We start from the raw sequence: 18,839 nt of genomic DNA on the forward strand, positions 1-18,839 counted from the left end.
ACCGTATTAGGATTAAGGAAGGAGATGAATGGAAGACTGCATTCAACTGCCCAATGGGGTGCTATCAATTCAAAGTATTGCCATTCGGACTGTAAGGGGCCCCCGCAGTCTTTATGCAATTAATTAATGATGTGCTGAGAGAGCACCTATATAAGGGGGTCCTGGTTTACCTCGATGACATCCTTATCTTCACAGAAACCAAAGAGGAACATATCAAACTAGTCAGAGCAGTCCTGAAGAAGTTGCGAGCTGCCCATTTATATGCTAAATTATCGAAGTGTGAATTCCATCAGGAAAAAATTGACTACCTGGGGTATCGCATATCTCCAGAGGGCATCGAAATGGACCCTGAGAAGGTCAGGGCAGTACTAGAGTGGGCACCCCCCCGCACACGGAAGCAATTACAAAGTTTCCTGGGGTTTGCAAATTTCTACCGCCAATTCATCCCCGCATTTGGCCAAATAGCCATGCCCCTCACAAATTTGTTGAAAACGAAGGGGGGTTCACCCGTGAAACCCAGCCAGCCTCTGAAATGGTCAATGGAATGTCAAAGCAGCATTTGAGAGGCTAAAGAGACTTTTTTCTGCTGAACCTGTCCTAAAACACCCATATCCTGACAAACCTTTTGTAATACAGGCAGATGCGAGTGATGTAGCGGTAGGAGCCGTACTATTACAAGAAAATGATGGGGGGACGTTGCAACCATGCGCATACACATCCAGAAAACTCACAGAAACAGAACAACGCTGGCCAATATGGGAAAAAGAGGCATTCTCGTTGAGGTGGGCATTACTAACATGGTGCCAATTTTTAGAAGGAAATAAAATACCTTTCCAGGTCTGGACAGACCACAAAAATTTGGAAGCACTAAAAACGCCCAGGAAGCTCACTCCTAAGCAAGCCCGCTGGTCCCAACATTTTCACCGATTCAATTTCACTCTCAAACACTTACCAGGGGGGAAGAACTTCCTGGCAGATGCATTATCCCGCATGCCCCAATATAACAGCACAAGAGTTACTGACTTTAAACCACTTGTACCGGAACAACAACTGGCAGCACCAGTCACCACCAGGACACAAGAAAAAATGAAGCCGAAGGTAGATAGCCAAACTGGAATAGAATTCAGGAAGTCTTTGGAAAGTGATGAATGGTTCCAGAAAAATAAACATGTGTGCACAATTAAAGATGGACTGCCATGGGTGGGGGAGAAGCTATATATACCTACCACACAGAGAATCAATTTCATGCAACTGTGCCATGATACAAAATCAGCAGGACACTTTGGCTTTGTCAAAACCCTACACTTAACTAAAAGGCAATTTTGGTGGCCATCTATGAAAAAGGACATAGAAAGCTATGTGGGTAGCTGTCAAATTTGCGCAATGGCCAAAAGACTGCAAGGGAAACCACCAGGTCTGTTACAACCAGTGGCAAACCCCTCAGCCCCATGGAAAGAAATAGCCATGGATTTTATCGTAGAACTGCCAGAAAGTAATGGAAACACCGTAGTCTGGACTGTCACAGATCTGTTCTCTAAGCAAGTACATTTCATACCTTGCCAAAAAATCCCGACCGCAAAAGCATTAGCAAAACCTTTTGTACAGCATATTTACAGATTGCACGGGGTACCACAACGCATCATATCTGACAGAGGGGTGCAATTTACGTCGGCATTTTGGAAAGAATTTTTATCCCTCTTAGGAACCACCCAAGGACTGTCATCTAGTCACCATCCTCAGACAGACGGAGCTTCTGAAAGACTTAATAATATACTGGAACAATATCTGAGATGCTTTATTAATTTTCAGCAGTCCGACTGGGTGGACCTACTGCCTTTTGCAGAAGTAGCATATAATAATGCAGTCCACTCAAGCACAGGTTACACTCCTTTTCAAGTAGCTACAGGCCAGAGTTTCAACCCAATACCAGAACTAACCCCAAAAGAACCGGTTATCCCTGATCTGAAGGAATGGATTGCTCAATTACAAAATACATGGCCAATCGTTAGGAAAGCGTTGGAAGATGCCAGAAAAGCATACAAGACACAGGCAGACAAAAAAAGAACCGATCCCACACCATTTAGGGTAGGAGAGATGGTATATTTATCCACAAAATACCTGAAATCACTCCAACCCTGTAAAAAACTAGGACCAAAATATATTGGACCCTTTCCAATTAAAAGAATCATAAACCCAGTAACAGTTGAATTAGAACTACCCAAAAATCTTAGACGAATACACCCAACCTTCCACTGCAGTCTATTAAAGAGAGAACAACAATCACCACTACGAGCAAAAATCCCACCACCACCACCCCCCATCATGGTGGAAGGAGAACAACATTTTGAAGTGAAAGAAATCTTAGATTCCAGAAAACACCATGGAACGATACAATATTTAGTGGCATGGAAACACCTCCCCTCCTCAGAAAATGAGTGGGTTAACAAACTCCATGTTAAAGCACCTAAGTTGCTTAAGAGGTTTCATACAGAATATCCGAACAAACCAGGCTAACATTTATATGTTTTCTTTTCCCACAGATGGACTCATCTTTTTTCTGAAAGGAGAGCCGAATGTCAGAATCCATTTATATCACATTTCATAAATGTATAGGTAGAACAATGTGCTTATTCTGGGGATTCTGCCATCTCTCCGAAGGGGGGGGAGAGGTCAGACTTTAGGCATCTTCAAACAACAGGGAACATTTGAACAAAAAAGGAAGCAATAACCATAAAACCAAGGAGAGTTCCCTTTCCCATGGAAGGGCCTGACATCTGACCAAATGGATGAGGGGAGGGGCTGAAATGGGAATGCTTTATATAGGATTGAAATGTAACTTTGTTAGATTCCGTCTTGTATTGCCACAATCGATTCCATCCTAGTAAACATTTTCCTTTTGGACTAAACTTGCATCCAAGAGTTCTTATTTCCTAAGATGTGGATTGAGGTGGGTCCTGACAGTAAGTAATGTGAATGAAGTTTATACATAAGTAACCCAAAATACCATCTTAAGCTGATAAGAAGTAGTTTCAACTCCTAGAGACCACACAGATAGAGTTTCTCCACAAAGATCTATCCCTAACCTGTTCCCAAAGGTGCATTCATTGCCACCCTGAGTCTGTACATGTTGTTGATCATCCTCTTCTCTTTCTTTCCTCCCTCCCTAGCTTTAGAACCTTTTCCAGAGAGTCTGAAGTATGAGAATTTGAACCTGGCTATTTGTCCCTCAAGTGATAATTCTGGGTTAATTTGTTCAATGACCTATCCGTTTGGTTTTTTAGCTGTCCAGAATATTCTCAGAAATCTTCTCCAACTTTAGCTCAACTAAAGCAAGCAGGCACCTATACTGGGAAGCAGCATTATAGGAATGCCAGAGGCAATCTTCTACTCATCTGTTTTCTGTGTACGCTCTGTTTTCTCCTTTTTCTCATTCCTCATCTTCCCACTTTAATTACTTATTTCCCTTACTTCTTTTTAAATCCCATTTTCCTTCTTTCTTTCACTGTTTCTCTGAGAAGGACAGAGGGAAGTACTTATTGCATATATAGTGTCAGAGCATGTACAGTCTTATTGTGCTGAGATAACCCAGGAGTAAACACAGTAAACAGTGGTTTGTATTAAATGGTGGTTTATATTACACTATCTACAATATCATACACCAGGAACAATGTAGATACATGTGGTAATACAGCAAAGTCCAACACACAGCAGTTACAGCAGGAAACAGATGAGAGAGATAGATACTCCAGCAAAAGCCTTCCCTTTTATAGTCAGGCTCTTAAAGGGATACAGACTCTGCTTGCTCTTAAAGGGACACAGACCCTGCTGACTCATTCCTATAATTATATCATCCACCTTATATTACATTACATTATTACATAAGCTGTTTAGCTATTAAATCATTATCTTGACATGTAGTGTATCTGAGAAGGTGGTTTATTCAAAAGAGTGGCTGCTATATGCATATGGAACTGAATTTTGTAAATGGGATGTTATTTTTTTACAAGCAATTAATGGTGAATTATCAAATCAGTCAATATACATTTATATTTTGGTCCTGGCCATTTCCTTTTTTTTGGAAGTATGACTTTTACACAGACATATATTCACAAAAAAGTCCTAGTATGTCAGTTCATATAATTATTGGGCAAGGTGGTTGATGTGAGGAGATGCAGTTTGGTGTAGTAGTTAAGGCATCAGACTAGAAACTGGCAGATGGTGAGTTCTAGTAGCACCTTAGGCATAAAATCAACTGGGTGACATTGGGCCAGTCACTTTCTCTCTGCTCTGGGAAGAAGGCAATGGCAAAGTTCTTCTGAAAAATATTCCCAAGAAAACTGACAGGACCTTGTCCAGGCAGTCTCTGAGAATTGGACAGAATTAAACCAAAGAAGAAAAAAAATGATGTTGAAATATATCTTAGCAGTCTTAAAAGCAATCTTGGATGCAATGTGACACCATCATTGCCAAAAAAACCAAAAAAACAGCAACCCTAATTTGAATGTCAATCAACACCTCCCACATTCAGTTTTAAAACTTCAGCATCAAGTTACAGCATCTCCACACATTTTATAACATTAATTGTGATGAAGAGATTTTGAAAGCTTGCACATTTTGGAGACTTCTGAATTACCCAACAAAGATATTGCGCTAACAGGGGATCTGAAAGTTTAACAGAATAATAGAAAAACGGAGTTGGAAGAAACCTTGGAGGTCTTCTAGTCCAACCCCCTGCTGAAACAAGAACCTCTATAACATTTCAAACAAAGGGTGGCCCAATTTCCTGTCCACAACTTCTGGAGACAAGTTGTTCCACTGATTAATTGTTCTGTCAGGAAACTGTCACAAGTTTACTTATGGCCATCCAAGCTATGATTTTGTGTTACATTCCCTTCCCAAGCTTTTAGCAGCAGCTGAATTAAAATTCCACATGAGGATTGTTGCTGATTCTGTGGCCCTCATGGTGAAACATTATTTATGAGAAGGGGTGCCTCAGTGTGTTTCCTTACTGCCATCACAAGCTTTGTAATCACAAGTAGACTATTGAAACCTTTTCAGTTCCAACTCTTAAGGCAATGTACCTTTCTTGAAAATTATTTAGAAAAGTTGCTTTGGAACACCTAGAGGTAAAAACGTGGTAACTTGCCTGTACCTCTTTAAAGCAAAGGTAGATGCTTTAAAAGCATGCAGATGGGTGCTGTGTTTATCACTCCTTTGCCTCCAGCACTTTGAAACACCCTTTTAAACATAAACATTGCAGAACCCTTATGGGGCTACATATTTTCTTCTGATATTTTTACTGCTTAAGAAAACCTCAGCACAAAGCTATAGCAACCATGTGCATGCCAAAGGGTGGTGTTTTTTTTTTTTGCATTTGGCTCTTATAAATGTGATTTAAGTGCAGGTTTAAATGTGTGAAAGTACAGTTCTGCAGTGCACTACATTGGTTAAAAATGATGTTACCCTGTGGCATTCATAGAGCTGCATCCTCCACTGAATAGAAATGTTAAAACTTCTAAGCTTTGATATAATCCTTCCTGCATATTAGTTCCCTGGAGGGTATTATTCTTACAAAAAAACCAAAAAAACAACAGGGACTTTCTTGTTATTTTCCATTACACAACAAACTTAAACTAGTTCTCAGTACTTCAGGAGGAAGAATTTGCATAAAAGGAGAAAGATGAATTGTTATCATAATCATCAAATGTTTATTAATTAAAAAGAAAATAATCAAAAGAAATATGTTCCTTTTCATCCTCACTATTTTCGGCTAATCTCTTCTGAAAGTGTTTCACTAAGATATTTTATAAATTCATTGCACTTACAAGGGTCCTAACTCAATGTGCGACTTGTCAAAACTGACCAAATACTATTTCACATACCACTGTACCCAATCAATATTCTGTTATAGTAAATTAGGTGGTTTGCTAGAATAGTTTGTACTGGTATTAGAAAGCATGTTACCTAATTTCCTGAACAATAATAGGATCAATTGTATACATTTTTATTATAAGAATCCTAACAATTGTCTTCCTAAAGTTAATGGATTTTGGTGTAGAATTGGCACTTGGGAAACTAAATAATAAATCATAACAAAATTAAAGCTAAGGTATTAACTTTTGGACAAATGACCATCTGTTAAAAAATCAGTATACTTAATTCTCCCTTGACTGAGACAGTGATAAATGGTTTTATTGAACTTGTACTTATTTCTTAAGTTTGTTATCTGTCTAGCCCTGAATGAAAGGACAGTTCCACATCATTATTTTCTACCACTTTAGAATTCCTTCCAGAAATTTTTGATCTCGGGTTACTGTCTGATTTTGGAAGTTAGGTGAGCTTATTTTCAACTCCATTCTGAAATATTAGAAACCTCAGCAAAGCTGGTATTTTCTTTTGAATTGCTGTAGCTCTGTAGACTTGTGGGTAGTCTCATTCTGCATTGGCAGGGAGTCACACTTTATCCTGCCTCAAGTGCTCAACCCATTTATTATCTTCTCTGCTCCATAGAAGTATAGAGTCCTGTTCCTGGGGCTTTGCTCATCCTGTATGCTTTGTTTAAAACTAATCCCGCTCTCCTGTCCAATAAGGCCACCATAGCAACATGAGACAAGACTTCGGCAACTGGGAAAATAGCAAAATTGCTAGCATGCTATAAGTTTGCCTTCGTAACTCACAAGGTCTTTTAAATGCATAGGAGACAAAGCATCGGAAGATTTGAAAACTTTGTGTTACATTTTTTAAAAAAGAATTTTCTTTGCATAACCTCCTATTACTAGGATAGTGACTACTAAGTTTGTTTTTATTGTTTTTTTTAAAAAAACTATCAAACAAATGCAAACAGCTCCTTGTATTGGAAAATGGGGGGGCAATGAATAAAACAGCCAACAATCCTGACCATTTGCCAATTTGGCTGAAAATATCTGGAGGACCACAAACTTCTCATCTTTCAGTTTAGACTAATGAAAGTAAGTCCACTGTTTTTAAAGTGACTAATGTTATATCTGAATTGATTTTATCTGACTGAACATATATTTTGAATGAAGCCCTCCACACAAAAATTTGGTGAATATTTTAGGGGATATGCTAGTCTCCTCCAAACTGTTTAACAAAAAAAATGGCAGCTGCTTGAGGAGAGTGAGTTGCTTGACAATTCCAAACAGCTGAACAAAGTTTAAGGTAACCTGTGCCAAAAACAAGCAACATGTTCCTTTACAACAACCACTAGGAAAAACATGTATGCCCTCCTTTATCAGGCTGCCTCTTCAAATACTGTAGAAAACATGCTTATTGTCTCCTCTGAAATGACTCTTCCCAAGCTTTGTCATGTCATGTCACAGAACACACCATTCTGATTTCTCTGATTGTCTTTGGAGATTTTATGCCTATGGCTTTGGCAGGTGGCAGGAAAGAGGCAGGGAGAAGCTTTAAGGCAACACAAATCATCTTATGTCAAAGCAAATCTTTGCTTTGATGAAGACAGTGTCATCAACACTAGTGTGTACATTTCTTCATAAAAAACAAACAAACAAGGACACTTTATACAGGCCTATTTTTTTTATTGAAAAGTTTTAAAATACATTTTATCTTTAACAATCCCCCCCTCCCCCTCCCCTACCTATCCCTCCCTACCCCTCCCCCCCTTTCCCCCCCCCCCGACTTCCCAGAGCTAAGTACAGGGTATAAAAACAAAGAGCAATCATAAGCATCCATATGCTACCAACAATAAATTCTTAAATCTATCACTCTCTAGCTCATATAAGATAACTACAAGCAATACTAATATTTCATATAGGAAAAAAAAAAAGAAAATAGAAAGGAAGACTTATTCAAATGCTAAATGAAACTTTTTAGTCCCATATTTGTTCTGGATATATTCAATCCATTTTTTCCACTCCATAATATAACGTTCTTGCGAATGATCTTTCAAATAAGCCGAAATCTTTGCCATTTCTGCCAGGTCAGAAACCTTTAAAGTCCATTCTTCTATAGTCGGCAATTCCTCCTTCTTCCAATATTGACCTATTAAAAGTCTTGCTGCTGTAATTAAATTCAACATCAACTTAGTGTCCACAACAGTAGCATCTGCAATTATACCCAACAAAAAGAATTGCGGACAAAACTTTATCCTTTGCTTGAAGATCTTCTGCATATTCCACCAAATTTTTATCCAAAAAGCCTTGACCTTTTTACAGGTCCACCATATATGAAAATATGTTGCATCTTCGCCACCACACCTCCAGCATTTTGGCTGATAATTCGGATACATACTTGCAAGCTTTTTAGGATCTAAATGCCATCTATAAAACATTTTATAAAAGTTCTCTCTTAGATTTTGAGCTTGTGTAAATTTTACGTTCCTCACCCAGATCTTTTCCCACGTGTCCATTGTAATAACTTCTTGGATATTCTGGGCCCATTTTATCATACAATCTTTAACAAGTTCTGTTTCTGAGTCAATTTCTATCAATGCAAGATATATCCGTTTGATATGTGCTGGACCCTGATTTCTAATTTGCTTTATCAAATTTTCATCAGTCATTGCAAAACCAGTTTTCTGATCTTCTTTCCACCTGGCCCGACAGGCCTATTATGAAAAGACAGAAGAAAAAGAGAATGGAGAGAGATACAGAGAAAACCCCATTAGAAGAAAACTCTACATGCCTTTATTAACTATCTAAATCTTTATCAAGATTTCCTGCAAATTAACATTCTTCAGGAAGACAGGGATTCAAATTTTCTTATTAATGCAGGTGTCTCAGACTTACTCTGTGTTTTGTAAACATTTGCAGCCTTCTTTGAGACATACTAAAATGTTTCAGTGATCTCAAAATAGATTGAGCAGGAACTCATAGACCAAAACAAGTATGAAAACAAGGAAGTATTGTGTCAATGAAGTTTCTCAGTTATCTGGGTAGAGTTGTCTGGAAGTTGTGTCATGGCATCCTGAGTTCTTTTCTTTTTTTGATTTCAAACATTTCACTGCTTACCCAAGTAGTTTCCTCAGTCTGAGCAAGTTGGTTAGGAGGCCCCTATATATGTCCTCCAGGGTAATTTCATGTCATCTAATCTGACTAGTCCCTTCATGGATTACTGCCTTGTCATGGCGAAGGGGCTTGCATAATTCAATGAAGCTATGAGCTATGCCATGCAGGGCCACCCAAGATGGAAAGGTCATAGCAGAGAGTTCTGACAAAATGTGATCCACTGGAGAAGGAAATGGCAACCCACTCCAGTATCTTTGCCATGAAAACCCTATGGACAGTACCAAAAGGAAAAACAATATGACACTGGAAGATGAGCCCCTCAGATTGGAAGGCGTCCAGAAAGAATGAAGCGACTGGGCCAAAGCCAAGAGGACGCTCAGCTGTGGATGTGTCTGGTGGTGAAAGGAAAGTCCGATGCTGTAAAGATTTTTTCTCCATAGGAACCTGGAATGTAAGATCCATGAATCAAGGAAAGTTGGACATGGTCAAACAAGAGATGACAAGGCTGAACATCGACATCTTAGGTATCAGCAAACTAAAATGGACAGGAATGGGTGAATTTAATTCAGATGACCATCAGGTATACTACTGTGGGCAAGAATCCCTCAGAAGAAATGGAGTAGCCTTCATAGTCAATAAATGAGTAGGAAAAGCAACACTGGGATACAATCTGGACCTGCACCAGTCTGGTTTCAGGCCCAGTTACAGCACAGAAATGGCATTGGTCGCACTGGTAGATGATCTATGTCAGGCCTGGGACAGGGGTTGTTCCTCTGTCCTGGTCCTACTTGACTTCTCAGCGGCTTTTAATACCATCGACCATGGTATCCTGCTGCGACAGCTCGGGGGGTTAGGAGTGGGAGCCACTGTTCTATGGTGGTTCTCCTCCTACCTCTTGGGCTGCTTGCAGTTTGAATTGGCAGGGGGGCAGAGATCTACCCCAAGGCCCCTCACTTGTGGGGTGCCTCAGGGGTTGGTTCTCTCCCCCTCCTGTTTAACATCTATATGAAGCTGCTGGGTGAAATCATGCGGATGATACCCAGTTGTTAATCTTCACCCTGAGCCAACCCAGTGATGTGCTTGACATGATGTCCCGGTGCCTGGAGGTGGTGCGGGCCTGGATGGGAAAGAACAGGCTCAGGCTGAACCCCTCCAAGACTGAGTGGCTGTGGATACCGGCATCTTGTATTGTCCAACATGTTCCATCTCTTCTGATGGGGGGGAGGTATTGCCCCCCTTAGAAAGGGCCTGCAACTTGGGTGTCCTCCAGGATTCACAGCTTAACTTGGAAGATCATCTAACTGCTGTGACCAGGGGGGCCTTTGAACAGGTTCACCTGGTGTGCCAGTTGCGCCCCTTTTTGGACTGAGATGCCCTATGCATGGTCACCCACGCCCTTGTCACTTCTCGCCTGGAATACTGCAATGCTCTCTACATGGGGCTGCCCTTGAAGTGCACCCAGAGGCTTCAGATGGTGCAGAATGCGGCCGCACGGGTGCTTATGGAAGTTTCTCGATACTCCCATGTTACACCACTCCTGCACAAGCTGCATTGGCTTCCAGTTGCCCTCCGGGTGCTATTCAAGGTGCTGGTAATTACCTTTAAAGCCCTACATGGCTTAGGCCCGGGGTATTTGTGAGACCACCAGCTGCCATTGTCAACCTCCCATCGCCCAGTTCTCTCCCACAGAGTAGGCTCCTCAGGGTTCCGTTGGCTAAGCAATGCCTGCTGGCGACCCCCAGGGGGAGAGCCTTCTCTGTGGGTGCACCAACCCTCTGGAATGAGTTGCCTCCGGAGCTGCGGATGGCTCCTGACCTTCGGTCCTTCCGCCGTGACCTGAAGACATGGCTGCTCCAACAATCGAGCCTGGACTGACTATAGTTTTAAATTAGATTTTATTGGGTTAATTGTTATGTATTTATTACATTTATGATTTAATTTTGTATTTTATGTTTTTAAACTTTTTATCGTTGTGAGCTGTCCTTAGGGAGAAGGGCGGCATATAAATTTAATAAATTCTAATTCTAATTCTAATCCTCAAAATGACAGAATGATCTCAGTGCGAATCCAAGGCAAACCATTCAATATCACAGTAGTCCAAGTCTGTGCCCCAACCACCAGTGCTGAAGAGGATAAAATTGACTGGTTCTATGAAGCCCTACAACACCTTACAGAACTAACACCAAAAAATGATGTCCTTATCATCATGGGGGATTAGAATGCTAAAGTAGGAGGCCAAAAGATAACTGGAATAACAGGCAAGTTTGGCCTTGGAGTACAAAATGAAGCAGGGAACAGGCTGATACAATTTTGTCAAGAGAATACGATGGTCATAGCAAACACTCTTTTCCAACAACCCAAGAGATGGCTCTACACATGGACATCACCAGACGGTCAACACAGAAATCAGATTGACTATATGCTCTGCAGCCAAAAATGGAGAAGCTCTATACAGTCAATAAAAACAAGACCAGGAGCTGACTGTGGCTCAGACCATGAGCTTCTTGTTACAAAGTTTAGGCTTAAATTGAAAAAAGTAGGAAAAAGCACTAGGCCACTCAGGTAGGAATTAAATCATATCCCTGTTGAATATACAGTAGAGGTGACAAATATATTTAAGGAATTAGATCTGATAGACAGAGTGCCTGAAGAACTATGGACAGAGGTTCGCAACATTGTAGAACAGGTAGCAACCAAAGCCATCCCAAAGAAAAAGAAATGCAAGAAAGCAAAATGGCAGTCTGAGGAAGCTTTCCAAATAGCTGAGGAAAGGAGGGAAGCAAAAGGCAAGGGAGAAAAAGAAAGATACGCCCAATTGAATGCAGAATTCCAGAGAATAGCTAGAAGAGATCAGAATACCTTCTTAAATGAACAGTGCAAAGAAATAGAAGAAAACAATAGAATAGGGAGGACCAGAGATCTTTTCAAGAAAATTGGAGAGATGAAGGGAACATTTAATGCAAAAATTCATAGTTTTAGTTTTATTAAATTTATTAAATTTATTAAAAATGGGCATGATAAAGGACCAAAATGGCAGGGACCTAACAGAGGCAGAAGAGATTAAGAAGATGTGGCAAATTTACACTGAAGAACTATACAAGAATAATCTTAACATCCCTGATAATCACAATGAGGTGGTCACTGACCTCAAGCCAGACATCCTAGAATGTGAAGTGAAGTGGGCCTTAGAAAAGCTGAGCAACAACAAAGGTAGTGAAGGTGACAGTATTCCAGCTGAGCTATTCAAAATCTTAAAAGACAATGCAGTAAAAGTGCTACACTCAATTTGCCAGCAAATTTGGAAAACTCAAGGGTGGCCACAGGATTGGAAAAGATCAGTTTACATTCCAATTCCAAAGAAAGGCAGTGCCAAAGAATGTTCAAACTATCGCACCATTGCACTCATTTCTCATGCTAGTAAAGTTATTCTTAAAATCCTACAAGCTAGACTCCAGCAGTATGTGGATTGAGAACTAGCAGAAGTACAGGCAGGATTTTGAAGAGGCAGAGGAACTCGAGATCAAATTGCCAACATATGTTGGATCATGGAGAAAGCCAGAGAGTTCCAGAAAAACATCTACTTCTGCTTCATTGACTATGCTAAAGCCTTTGATTGTGTTGATCATAACAAACTGTGGCAAGTTCTTAAAGAGATGGGTGTACCAGACCATCTTATTTGTCTCTTGAGAAACCTGTATGTAGGCCATGAAGCTACAGTGAGAACTGGACATGGAACCACTGATTGGTTCAAAATTGGGAAAGGAGTCCGGCAAGGCTGTATACTGTCATCCTGCCTAGTTAACTTATATGCAGAGCACATCATGAGAAAGGCAGGGCTAGATGAATCAAAAGTTGGAATTAAGATTTCCAGGAGAAATATCAAAAACCTAAGATATGCAGATGATACCACTCTATTGGCAGAAGGTGAAGAAGAACTAAAGAGCCTCTTGTTGCTGGTGAAGAAGGAGAGTGCAAAACTTGGGTTGAAACTTAACATTAAGAAAAGCAAGATCATGGCATCCGGCCCGCTCAATTCCTGGCAAATAGATGGGGAAGAAATGGAGGTAGTGACAGATTTTATTTTCCTGGGCTCCAAGAACACTGCAGATGGGGACTGTAGCCAAGAACTTAAAAGACGCTTGTTGCTGGGGAGGAAAGCCATGGCAAATGTAGACAGCACACTAAAAAGCAGAGACATCACCCTGTCAACAAAAGTGTGTATAGTCAAGGCTATGGTCTTCCCAGTTGCAATGTATGGCTGTGAAAGTTGGACCATAAGAAAGGCTGAGCACCAAAGAATTGAGGCTTTTGAACTATGGTGCTGGAGAAGACTCCTGCGAGTCCCCTGGACTGCAAGGCAATCAAAACGGTCAGTTCTTGAGGAGATCAACCCTGACTGCTCTTTAGAAGGCCAGATCCTGAAGCTAAAACTCAAATACTTTGGCCACCTAATGAGAAGGAAGAACTCACTGGAGAACAGCCTAATGCTGGGAAAGATTGAGGGCAATAGAAGCAGGGGACGACAGAGAATGAGGTGGCTGGATGGAGTCACTGAAGCAGTAGGCTTGAGCTTAAATGGACTCCAGAAGATGGTAGAGGACAGGAAGGCCTGGAGGAACGTTGTCCATAGGGTCGCGATGGGTCGGACACGACTTCGCAGCTAACAACAACAACAATCTGACTAGGCTTGACCTACTATATGGTCCTCCTAATCAACTTAGTCAGACTGAAGAAACTACTTGGATAAGCAGTAAAATGTTTGAAACCAAAAAATAAAAGAAGTCCAGTTGCCACAACTCAACAATTATTGTGTTACTAATGCTAGTAAAGTATCAGTTGTGACCTTAACCATGATTATTTAAAGAGAATGGCCTGACCTATTAGTGATATAACAGTGGGTCATTCACTTACACAATATGTTAACTATGCTTAGATATGGCATAATCATTCCTTGGTCCTATGAACAGAGAGGTAGAGAATGGCTAAAGTTTAATGAAATAAATAATTGATTAAATGTGATCAAAGAGAACTGAAGGAACATACTTAGACCCAAATCTATCTTCCAAAATGTTGGCAATTCTCCCCAGTTTGGTGTCATCTGCAAATTTGATGAGTTCCCCTTCTATCCCTTGATTTAGACTCCAGTATCTAAGGGAACCTATACTTTAATGATCAGATACATTTTAATTTTTATTGAAATCTGTCTTCATCAAAGCCTTTGGCTAACCCTTTTTTCACAAATAAATGTTGGCCAAACAATTTGAAGCTCTAATTTCAACAAAAGGAAGAAGGCCTGGTCACATTTTAACAGAAAGCTCTTGGAGGGCACCATGCTGAAAATCTAATATCCCATTGAATCCACAAGGACCTAAAGTGACTAGATGTGTCAGTGAAAGATGTCAAGATGCCATCAAAATAGCATATCTCTATGGGATTCATATCACTGCTATTCTACCTCAGTATGGAGGCCTCCTACAGTTAGCAACAGGATGGAAAGGAGAGAACAGAAAAAAAATATGCACATGTGTGTGCATACACTTCTAAAATATAGCTTTAAAGATGTACAGTCATCTTTAAGTTTTCTTTGAAACATTTTTTTATCCCTTTAAATGTAGCTTTGCCTCAAAAAATCGGCATTCAGTTTGAATAAAATTGAATATGTTTCAGGGCTCAAGCAGAGTGCTTTCCATCTGAAGTAAAACAGAAATGAATTTCAATTAAGTGCTTCCATTATAATCTGCCTCTACCTGTAGTGTTCATCAAAATTGCTAAGAAGTGTTATATAATGTATGAACAGAATTTGCCCACCAGCAGCAAGTTTGCACATTATCTTAGCTAGATAGACAGCAATGTCTTGCGGTGAAAGATTTTAATTGTAGTCTGTACAATTGTAGTCTGTATTGTATTCAGATGATTTATATGTATATCCCCATGTTCTTTCCCCTCCTAGAAAGATACCAATTACCAATTCTGTTGAAGAAACAGCAATATTTCTGTGAACAGAATCTAGTTGTCAAATAAATCCTGTAAAATGGCAATTGTAGAGTCTGATTTTTGAATGAATTTAATTTAGAAGAGTTCTTTTGAGAAGCTTCAACACCCCGTTCTGTCTTGAGCTGCATTCAAATTAGTTAAATGAATCAAATGCTGGAAAAACATTTCCAACATATTTAATAGACTTATAATTGACAAATAACTTAAATTCCAGTTAGTTAGTTTAGTGATGATGCATTGTTGAGAAGTGGCATAATACTCCCATGGGGACCGTCTCAGCAGTTCTACTGCCATTACTTCAGGACTGTTGTTGGGAATTTGTGTTCAGTTACTCCCTTTCTGACAATAAAATAAATTAATGTCATGCCTATCTGGCTAGGAAACTCAGCAAAAGACTATAAAGATTTATATTCCATATAAGCTGGTGTGCACACCACATTTAGGGTGCAGTTCAGTATATTATCTCAGCATCATTGTACTCCATATTTTGGAAGTTAGAATTATTTGATTTTGTGGCTATGCTTAATAGTCTTACAAATTGACAATTTGATAATATCCATCAGTGCTGCTGCAATTAATCTGGTACTTGCCAGTGCTGCTATAATACAGATATGCTTTAATTAATGGCCCAAATCCTTACTCTTAATATGTCAGCAGTTTTATTTACTAAAATGATGATTTGATGATTTGCTTTATCCTTTCTAGTTCATTCAGGTGCTATAAAATATATTATAGAAACAGGACAGATTACAAGCAGCTTCATCATATTATTTTGGCATCTTTGGAATTAGTTTTATAAATTGAACATATGTTCATCATTCACCGATTCTTAAATTGAGAACTTCTGAAACATTTCACTGAAATCTTGCAAATTTTCAATGTGGAAACATCTAAAATAAAACAACCAGAAAATTTTTATTTCCAGGGTGACTTTGGCCTTGAGACATTTATTGAGTCATGTTCCTTGCCCAGTTTTCTGTTGTAGTTCAAAATTAAGAAAGAAAAAGAAAAAAAGAAAGAAAGAGAAGGAAGGAAGGAAGGAAGGAAGGAAGGAAGGAAGGAAGGAAGGAAGGGAAGAGAAGAGAAGAGAAGAGAAGAGAAGAGAAGAGAAGAGAAGAGAAGAGAAGAGAAGAGAAGAGAAGAGAAGAGAAGAGAAGAGAAGAGAAGAGAAGAGAATGGGACATAATAGGGTGGAACTTGTTTTGTTGTTTTGTTTGACTCTTCTACCTGACTGGACTAACATCAACAAATGTGATACTGGGTGACAATGATTTGCTTATTCTTCCCATCTTTTTTTTAAAAAATGTATAAAACATGGCATAAACCATAGATATACAAGAAAGCACAACATGAGCACTTGAGATTTTTTGCTCCTTGGTGACAAAGAGAGAGGAAATGCATTAGTGTGGGGTGGATGATGGATTTGAAGGAAACAATGTCAAAGGCAGAGGGACAACATGTAGCATCTTCAGAGCAAGTATCCAATCCCGCAGACTCTGCAGGCTCCTTCATGAAAGAACTAAAAAAAAAGAGTCCTGAGCCAGAACTTATATCAACATCATTCTATAAAATATTACATATTATTTATATGTGAAAGAAGATTTGTAACAAAGATATATTGTGATGTTTTAGGAGAGTTAAAGAGCGATTGGATTTAAAGTGTAATTATAGTTAGTGAGTATATTTTAGATTAAGTTAGTTAGAAGTAATACCCTGTACTCAGCTTTGGAAAGTCGGGGCGGGGGGGTGTGGGGAAGGGAAGGGAGGGGAATTGGGTGGGTTAGGGTTAGGGTAAGGGTTAGGGAGGGAAGGGATTTATGTTTATGTTTAAAAATGTATTTTAAAACTTTTTAATAAAAAAAAGTTTTTTAAAAAATTACATATTATTTCAACATCTCTCTTCAAAGCATAAAATCCATTCACTAGGAAAGTAGAGCAATCAGTCCTCAAACTCCTTTCTCCTCAAACCGGAGCTTTTCTTATTCAAAGAATTTAAGGGAAATATGCATTCTTTTGGCAGGCTATGGTGTTCCTTCAACTTTCAAAATGATTAATAACATTCCATGAGGGTTCTGATTTGAATCAATTGGTTTTGGAGGAGCTTTAGCTTTTGTAGGGTCAACCTACTTTGAAACTTTTGAAATCTTACCAGTTTGATCCTACATTTGGAGTAAGTCAAAGCATGCTGCTAAAAATAATATTTTAAAAAATATGTTGATAATTGTCATTATTCCTATGGGCAGGGTAGGAACAAAGTTTGGCAACATTTTGTTTTACAGAAGCATATGTTATTGCTGTCTTAACAATCAATTCCACCAACTAAAAATAACATTAGAAAAAAGAAAAAGAAAATGTGCACTACATTTAGGAAACCATTTTACAATTTTAGGAAATTTATAAGCTTTTTTTTTTAAAAAAAATAACATCAAACAAACAGGATTTGCACTGAATTTTATGGACAAACTTCTGTTCCGAAGTTGAGAGGGAACTGGATCAGTGTTAAAGACAGTTGCAGCTAGAGCAGATAATCCTAAAATTATATCTGATGAAACAGGCAAGCATTTGTAATTTTGACCTTTCCCTTTTTAAAGTGGAAAAGGCCACTAATGTATTTACATTACAATGCAATTTGAAGTCCTGGTTTGCAAAAGAACAAGTGGAGTGGCTATCGGCCAATGCAAGTTCAGCGAGTTTGTTAAAATCAAAGTTCAGCTTCAGATATAGCTCACTTCACCATTATTCTGGTTTTCAGTGGACTGATCTTTTTTCTTCAACAAACCTAATACTTTCCAGGAAAGAATTTCTAGATGAATCAGGATGTTCATTTTACAGTGCCAGTGCTTATTTAGTCAATGGACATTTTATGTTATTTTTTCTCAATCTGGTGCCATTCAGACGTGCTGAACATTAACTCCCATAATTAGCAGCATATTCAGACAAGCAGTCTCATACGGGCACTTAGGCACTAGATCCTAATGCTAGGTCCTAGATGTCCTAATGTCCTAGATCCTAGGACATCAAGTTGGGTAGGCTCTTAAGCAGTGTGGGATGCAGCATGCCTTTTAGTAGCAGTATCATTATTGCCATTTTGGATGAACTAATGTGATAATTATTCATATGGTAATCGATCAACAGGTCCTAAGCAATATATCTTATGCTGCATAGAATGAACAGTCATGGATGTATGTCAGATTACTGCATGTACTTTCTAACTGATAGGATTTGGATGTAAGAAAAAAGGATGTTGAAAATGTTTGGAACAGAACAAAAGTAATTATTTTATAGAATGTCATAGAAGTGTGTGGAGTTACACTAATGAGAAGTATGGAAATGATGTTTTGTGAACTGCTGAAGCAAAAAAGGTAACGATAAAGCAAAAAATGTAGAATGACTGTTGAAAAAGATGAACGAAAATTATTGTGTAATGTAGACAAAGAATAAGAAAGTATTAAGATGAGAAAAATCAAAAGAAAATGCATAGCTTTTTTAAATGGCTGGAAAAAGGCTCAATAAGGAGAGCAGGGTGAATGGAATTTAAAATAAAAGTCAAGAAGTGACTTGGGGTGAAATCAAAGTGAAGGAATGCTAGAAGGATTATGTTATTGATTTGTATGGAAATGTTAGCAGTATATTGAAGAGCAGAACTGAAAAAAAAATGTGAGTGTCCCAGGGGAAAAAGGACCCAAAGGAAGTCATAAATATTGCAAAAATATTGAAAAATAGGAAGGCAGGTGAAAATGATATAACTGAGAAAATATTAAAATGTGGATGTGGTTTGTTTATAGAAGCAAGCTGTTATTGTTTCCTTATAAAAAGGGAGTAAATGCAGTAAGAGAGAATGGAAAAACTCAAAGGAAA

The sequence above is a fragment of the Vipera berus genome (assembly GCF_964194415.1).
Source record: "Vipera berus genome assembly, chromosome: 2".
In the NCBI taxonomy this organism is placed as follows: Eukaryota; Metazoa; Chordata; class Lepidosauria; order Squamata; family Viperidae; genus Vipera; species Vipera berus.